Below are 8,484 nucleotides of genomic sequence, written 5' to 3' on the forward strand. Positions count from 1 at the left end.
CAAATATTTTAATTCTATTATCTTGAGTAAAACTGGCGATCTCTGGGAGGACCATCTTTTTAGCGCATGTAAAGTGCATCTAAAAAGAGATCGTTTGACTCAAATGGCCCCTGGGAAAGCTGGTAGTACGCATTTTGACAAAATCCTTATAGCTTTGAATCTAGCTGTTGAAGAGAAAGACTAGATCGAGGTGAGTTATTGTTGTTGTTGTTGTTGGATGGTTTTCCTCTCTGACAACCTCCTGCCTGTCCTGGAAGCTAATTTCTGTTGCTGTTGTGTCCCATCTCACATTCCTCTGTAGCTGAAGTCAACCAGGTACTGTAATAGGGATATTTCTGTCAGATTTTGCGGCCAAGGATAAGATAACCTTTGACTATAGGATGTATTTTGTCTTAGAGCTTCACATAATCAAAAACAACCACACACACACACACCCCTAGTGGTGGTTGTGTTATTACACATTAGCAGGTGGTCAGTTTTAAACCATTGGAGAAAACCAGGCTTTTGACTCTAATAGACAGAAGTTCTTCCCTATCCTATATTGTTGATATGAGTGGCATCAACTCGATTTATATATATGGAATTCAAAAGGTTTATAGGAAAGGGAAATTAAAAGATTAAGAGTGGTTATGTTTGAGTGGTGAGATTGTTAATATTAAAAAAACAGTTTCCTAAGTGCTTAGTTGTGTATAACATTTGTATCATGAAATGCTTATGTCCCCTATTAAACTTGGACAGTTAATGACAGAAACATTAAACAACAGGAAAGTATGGGATTTTCCCACTAATGATTTGAAGGCTCCATGTGTGTTTGCCAGAGAGAAGAACAGGGTGATATTTTCTATGTCAAAATGACCGCAGTAATGAAGGCCATCCATTCAAGACCCAGTATTTTCAGTCACCTGGCCAATTTCTTTACATCTTGAACATGGGAGTGTATTTTAAGAGTCTCATTGAGACAGAGCTTAGCAAACTCACTTGACAGTACAAGGACCTACAGCATTCTCAGGCTAACAAGTGTGGGAAGTGACACGGCGGGACTGGTTCACTGGTAAGAATTCTATTCTCTTCTGAGACACCACTAAAAAATTATTCGACTCCTGACAGCCCAAGGAGCCCTGGCGGAAAAGTTGGTTATACACTGGACTTTTAATCACAAAGTCAGCAGTTCTAAACCACCAACTGCTCGGTGGGATATCTAGGAGGCTTTCTCCTCTCATAAAGATTTATAGTCTTAGAAACCCATTCAAACACTTCTGCCCTGTCCTATGGGGTTACTGTAAACCCGAATAGATTCAGTGTCAGTATTTTTTTGTCCTCCCATAGGAGGCCCACTGATTTAATAATTGTGATAGGTAGGTTTATTGTGCCAACCTGGCCAATGGGAACATGTGGTATTTTTAAACTCATATTTTCATTGAAGGGCAGAGATAAAAGGCTCGACAAGTTCGACCCCTCTCTCTTTTACTCTCTGGTATTTGGACCAGTGTGCAGCTGCTAATTCTCTGCATCGATTTGTGAGCTACACTACCTGTGGGAATGCCAACCCTTGGATCATGATGCTAGAGCTTAAGTACCTTCGAGACCTGCCATGCCATGCTGCTGTTTTATATATTACTTAAGTGTGGGACTGTTGGATATTGTCTTCTTTCTTGCTGGCTATTGGTGACCCACCCTGCTGTTTGCTGCCTGTGTCCAGAATGCCTTCATTGCCTTATGGAAGGATCAGCCATCTGATTTCTTGACGTAGGACCCAGCGGTCCTGTGAGTTGAAGGACTTCCAGTATATTAACTGTTCCATGGAAGTGAGCTGAACTGAGCCCCCTGTACTGCTGTGTGGACGAATCAGCTGTTATATTCCTTCATGCTATACATATCTATATCCCTCTATATAATTGAGAGTGTCCCCATTTTGATTCTGTAGAGAACCTGTCAATATTTTGTCACCTTGGGTGTGGGGTACTAGAGAAATAAAATCATAAAGATAGAGAAAACATCTTTATTTGACTTCTGGCTAAGGTAGTTATTCTCCTTTGGCTAGCCTGTGCTCAGATGTATCCATGCAGTTTACTAGGTTGTTTTCTGGGAAGAATCCAGGAAGTTAATTTTTTGATTACTTTGTTTGGCTTTCTTCTTTGGTTATTCCTTTTTGAAATGGCAAAAATGAATATTGTTCATGTTTATCTTGAGCTCTGGGGTACAAATCGCCATTTGAATTTTTCTGAAATAGTGCTGCTTAAGGAAAATGGCTGACAGAAAGCCTGCCTCTGACTTGATACTCTCAGAGACCTTATCCCATATTTTGCATCAATAGAATAGTTTATGCAAGGATTAAGATAATGTAATTAAGAATTGAACTTGACTGTTTTATAAATTGAGTTTAGTATCTGATTCTACATTTTTATAGTGATTAATTCTGCTTATTATTGATATAATGATTGACAGAAATTTTTATTGGGAAGTATGGAAATTGAGAATTTGTAAGCCTACTTGTCTCCGGCCATTAATATTGGAAGCCTAAATGGGTTTAGGACACGCCTGCAAAAGAAGGGTTAGAACAGACATGCCCCATCAGTGCTTTGGGGTACTCAGGGGGTTTGTATCAAAGTTTTGCCTAAGGGGTCGTTGTTGACAGATGGATGAAAAAGGAAGTCTGTGTCTTTTTTGAAGTGAACTCCAGTGGTTTTTGTAAGAAGCTAGAAAATATCTGGAACCTTGAAGAAAACTCCTCTCTAGGAATGAATGTTAAAGGAACCAACCCTATGGGCAGGCTGAAATGCAAGCCAGGTGACCAACTGGATCCACTTGTTAAGTGAAAGTGGGAAAAATGCAGGAATAAAGAGACGGTGAGTCTGGCCGCTGGCACCCATGGACCTGGTCTACAGGAAGTAGAAGAGAAGATTAAAGCAGGTTGACTGGTCTGAAGTTCATGACCAAGCACAAGAAGGCTAGGCTGCTTGGCATTCTGTGATTGGGCCAAGGTCTAAAGGCAAGGCGATCAATGGGCACCATGGTGAGGCAATGTGAGGCAGACCACATTGAGATGATCAGAACTAGACTAGATGAAGAGAAGTTTTGTGAGCCTGTATACTGGTGCACATTTCTTGTGACTTTATTGATGGCTTATTGTGATTTAACTTTGCTTATGGATGTGAACTTCACAAGGTTCCATCTGGAATGAAGATTCTTCACATCAAAGATTAGGATTGCCTGCTCCGATCATTGCGTTGTTGTAAATGGGCAGAATAGAAATTTGGATACCCAAAATTGGTGAGGAAAAAGGCATAATGTGGTTGGCTTACAAATTTCATAAGTGGGGAATATATTTATAGGATTAAGGTGGAGGTGTGACTTAACTGCAACTATTAATTATAGAATGCTGTTCACTTACATAATGCTATGTTTTAACTGGTGGTCTAATTATGTCAGTAATTTTGTTAATTAAAGGGTGGAGAGATAACTGGCTTGGTGAGCCTTGCCTTTCTTGTCCCTTGCTCTTTGATCATCAGACCATGTGCGGCTATCTTGTTCTCTGTATCAATTTGCAAGCTACTCCAACTGTGGTACACCTAACCCATGGACTGTGTAGCGGTAATTTGAGGTTCCTTGAGGAACTTCTCTGTAGTTAATACTCAGTGTGCCTCGGGGTTACCGCTGCTGACAGTTAGCTTTTACACTGAGGACCCCACGGGATTACCACCAGGGAGGTTAATAAGTGTGGCACATATTGGATTGTATGCAGTTTAGTTTTATCCTGTTAGGTACAGATATGATTTTATTATTTTCCTTTGAAAATTATATATGACTGAAGAATTGTGTGAAAGTGTCAAATTGGCAAGGGGTGGTCTGTGGTGGTTATATAATCATTTGTCAATTTTAGAGGATTATGAGTGAAGGGGTGGACTCCAATCTATCAATCAGGTGATAGCCAATGAGGTCTATCTGTCAGTATAGCCTTCTTCTGAGAATTTTGGGAACTCCCGTATTCCTTCTTGGAGGTGAGAGACACGCAAACACTCTATCTCTTTCACACTGCATACTCCCTTGGGGACTCGACTTACAAGGCTGACTCCTTGGGATACATTCCTGAGGAGAAGCCATATGCAGCTGTGGGTTCTGGAGAAGCCATATGCAGCCGTGGGTTCTGGAGAAGCCACGTGGGCACCCCTGCAAGCAATGAGATGCTTACAATACCACTGGATCCTGACGACTTCCCACCCACTGGCCTGTGATCATCCTGAATTTGGTGTCATTGTGTTTCATGAGTCTGAAGAGGACTTTATAGATTGGTATTGGGCATATGTGCTAAAATCAGATTTATGGACTTGATCTAGACTGAGCTTGGAGGTTTTCTCAATATTCAATTGTTCTTCTTTATAAATATCTTTGTTATAAACATATGTGAGTGTATGAATTTGTTTCTCTAGTCTACCTGGACTAACACAATATTTTACTATGTTTTCTCACTACTCCAAACTGATTTGAACATGTAAGAAGATCCTCCTGCCCAAAGCACTATTTTGAAATGCACAGCATGATCAGAAAGCATCCCAAGTTCATCAGAGGTATTAGTAAAGGAAAACAGGAACAATTTTGGTGACAATTTAATCATCTACATGTGCTAGGAAACAGAACATGATCAGTTCTGCAGTTTCTTGATTTATTTTCATCTAACAATGATTTAAAGCTGGGTGTGCTTAGCTTATTCTAGAATGTGGAGGAATGGTATCCTAATAAGTGAGATTACTTGCTCATACAACCTTCTTACCCTATACATTAGTTTAAATGCTCACTGCAGGTCCTCAGGAGGCTAAGATAAAGACCCAGTCCTTTGTATGACAGAGCCTAGGACACTCACTTTGTAGCTGAAGGACCTGCTACCTTCTCAGGTAACAAGGTGGGACAGGATACCTGGAATGGATCTCCAGAGCTCACACTATAGAAATATTGCACTCCTCTCAGCTAACAGTCCTGGAGGTGGTAGTTGGTTATATATTGGACTTCTTACTGCACGGTCAGCAGTTCAAAATCACCAGGTATGTTGCAGGAAATGGATGAGGCTTTCTGCTCTCATCAAGCTTTACAGTCTCAGAAACCTAGAGGACCAGGTCTATGCTGTTTTTTATGGTCTCTAAGAGCTGGAATCCACTTGAAGCCAATACCTTTGGTAGTTGTTGTTGTTGGAGTTCTCACAGTCTGAGGCCTACCTCATTTTTTAATTTACTTTCTATTTTCCCTGCTCCAAAAAATTTTAGAAACTAGAAAAAGAGATTTCCCCCCAAGTACTGAATTAGAGTTCACAGCCAGAGCAATATAAATATAAAAATTAAAAGGTGGATTAAATAAAGAGAATAGATCAAACCAATATAAATGTCATTTTTTAACTTCACTCCAAAAGATCAGGACTTCATGCAATTATCTGTTACAGTTTATTTTTTTGGAGAAATGAAATAATTGCTGACAGATGTTATAAACAATATCCATCAGTGTGGGGAATTGGTGTGATAGATTGGTGTTACTCTGTATTCTCTGACAGTCCACCCCTCCTGTGTCTCTTACCTTGTGCTATAGCAACCCATTCCATCTTATTCTGGGTCAGGGGCCCACTCTCTGCTAGGCATGGAATAGGCCAGCTGCTCAAGGTTCTCAGGGATGTGTCATCTCATAAGAAGTTAGTCATTAAACAGATTGCAGTCAGGATGAGGATGCTGATGGGTGAACACTGAGAAACATAACAGACACAATTATAAGAGAGTCTCATAGGCACTTGCCCTACCTGCTCTCAGAAGTAGAGAGACTCAGACCTGGGTGGCATAGTAAGTAAGCCTTCAGAAACCTTGGTCTAAGGGAGTCAACCTCAAATTGGAAGACAGGAATCCCACCGATTGTCAGGTGTAGAGGTAAAATCCATGCATAAAGACTGAGGCACTTTCCACGCTATTACTGATGGGGGCGGGTGACAGGTAGAAGTAGCTGGATATCGCTCTCCTTGATCTCCTCATTTGGGATTGTACAGTTTTCAGACACTTAGTCTGAAGCTGTAATGTCTTGTTGAATATGGACCAAAGTCTCTGGCTCTTTAAGGAATACAAGAGAGAACACCCAATTAATCCTCATACAATGGAGCAGTACAAATCCCTCATTAATTCTCACCCTTGAAGCACTAAGGCAGGACTACAGGGCCAAGGCCTATAAGGAGTCTCCAAAATCTGTGGGTCTTGATGTAATGATTGAAGATCTACAGGAGCAGAGGTATACATGCTCAGCTCCTAGAAATCAAGGTGAGACTCCTATGAAAATATCGAGGAGCCCTGGTAGTGTAAGGATGCATTGAACGCTAACCTCAAGGTCAGCCATTCAAAAGCACCAGTGGCTCCCAGGGGGAAGCTGAGACTTTTGGTTTCCCTAAAGATTTACAGCCTCAAAACCTCAAGGGGAACAGTCTACTCTGCATTATAGCATTGCTAAGGATTTCTGGTGCTTTAGTGAGTTAAATGCTCAGCTACTAACAGCAAGGTCAACAGTTTGAAACTGCCAGTCTTTCAGTAAGAGAAAGACAGGACTTTCTACTCCTGTAAGCAGTTCTAGTCACAGACACTCACAGGGGGTTGTTCTACCTGTCCTACAGGGTTGATATGCACGGGCATCCTTGATGGAAAAGAGTTTGGTTTGGTTTGGTTTGGATAGCGGTACTACAAGTCTAAATGAACGCAATGGTGGTAAATTTGTAGTTAATCCCTTGGTGGATGTCAAAATCAAAGGCTGCCATCAAGATGCTGTCCCACGGTTCTGGGCTGCTCTCCACTCCCAGAAATAGGTCCAGGCTAGACTGGGCATAGATGTGCAGCTCGGTGCGCTTCACAGTGGGGTGGGAGTATAGGAGCTGTATCACCAACCGGAGGTACCAGGTCCCCAGCAACTCCATCTGCTCCAGTACAGCGACGACCTCGTCCCTAGCAAGTTCGGACAGAGGGGACTCTGGGGAAGGCTGGAGGCGAAGGAGCCGTCCGCCCTGCAGGTACCGCTCACACTCCTCGTGCCAGTGCTGCCACTTCAGCTGCAGCTCTGTCCGTGTGTGTGTGTTCCCGGATTGGAAGATGAGCATCGTCCACATCAGTTCCCCAGCACAGGACTCATGCCTGCTGAGAAGGGGTTGGCGTCAACCCACTTGGAGAGCATTTGCCAGGCCTCATGCAGCCGGCCCTCAAGCACCAAGATGGTCACCAGATTCCAGAACGTCTCATGTTTGCTTGGGTCCTCACTGCCCAGGACATCCGCTGATAAATTGTCTGCCTTACATGCGTGTGGCTGGACCCAGTCAGGAGGTGCAGGAGGAGAGGGCCGTCTGGGGCGACTTAACGTGAAGAGAATCTCACTGAGGTTCCAGATGAGCTCCATGGCCCACAGAATGGAACCCTGGCTCTCAACTTGCGGGATCTGGTTGGATCTGTGGTGGCAGTGGCTGCCTGGTGCATCTCCACCAAGCACACTCTTGGGACTGATCTGTAGTTGTTGCTCACTGGGACCCATGGAGCTTTGCAGGGTCTGCCACTCAGTTCTTCTTCCAACCTCTGCAGGCCCACAAAGATGCCGTGCTGTCGTGGAAGAGCTTCCTCCGGATTGGAGAGTGCATGTCCATGTCCTTCCGGGGAATGTAGACATAGGGGCAGGTTGGCTCTCCCTCGGGTTTGGCTTTATTTTAAAGGAGGTTTCACATGTCAAAATTTTCCAGGGCCCCAGTGAAAACGAAGTTGCTGCTTCTTGGAGTCCACCTCTGGAATCAAAGTGACCACTGGCTCCCTAGTCATCTCCTCCATGGCACCGCACCTCAGATTCCAGGAGCTGCAAGAGCCACCAAAGCTTCCCGGGGAATTTATTTGTGGTTTTGGCCATCCTTAGGACTTTGAATAGTCTCCACCAGCACCACAATTCCAATGCATTGGTTCTCGTTTGGTCTTCCTTATTCACTGCTCAACTTTCACCTGCATATGCAGCCATTGAAAATGCCAGTGGCTTGGGTCAGGCACCCCTTAGTCATCAAAGTAACATTCTTGTCTTTCAAGACTCTAAAGAGGTCTTGTGCAGCAGAATTGCCTAATGCTTTTGATCTCTTGACTGCCGCTTCCATGAGTTTTGTTTGCGGGCCCATGCAAGACAAAACATCTTGATAACTTCACACTTTTCTCTTTGTATTATTGTGCTACCTATTGGTGCACTTGTGGGGAATCTGGCTTGCTTTACACCCTGTTGCACTCCGTATTGAAGGCTACAATCCTTCCTGCTCTATGTTGAGCAAACCATCAGAGAAGCTGGGTTCCATGAAGATTGCAGCATCAGGACTCGGGGAAGGTTTAATACCTACCTCGCTTGCTGAAAATGAGGCAGACTTGAAAAGCACTTGCTGGCGAAGATCAAGTCCAATTGCGTTTGCCCTATTTCCAGTTCCATTTTCCTGTTTCCTTTTGTGAAACTTTGCTTGAAAAT

At 43.2% G+C, this 8,484-nt stretch overlaps 1 pseudogene; it reads right to left on the reverse strand.

Annotated features, from left to right (window-relative positions):
• Positions 1–6,700: 6,700 nt before the first annotated feature.
• Positions 6,701–7,817, reverse strand: LOC142433211 (nuclear pore complex protein Nup85 pseudogene; annotated as a pseudogene).
• Between the last annotated feature and the right edge of the window lie 667 nt (positions 7,818–8,484).

The sequence above is a fragment of the Tenrec ecaudatus genome, chromosome X (assembly GCF_050624435.1).
Source record: "Tenrec ecaudatus isolate mTenEca1 chromosome X, mTenEca1.hap1, whole genome shotgun sequence".
Classification (NCBI taxonomy): Eukaryota; Metazoa; Chordata; class Mammalia; order Afrosoricida; family Tenrecidae; genus Tenrec; species Tenrec ecaudatus.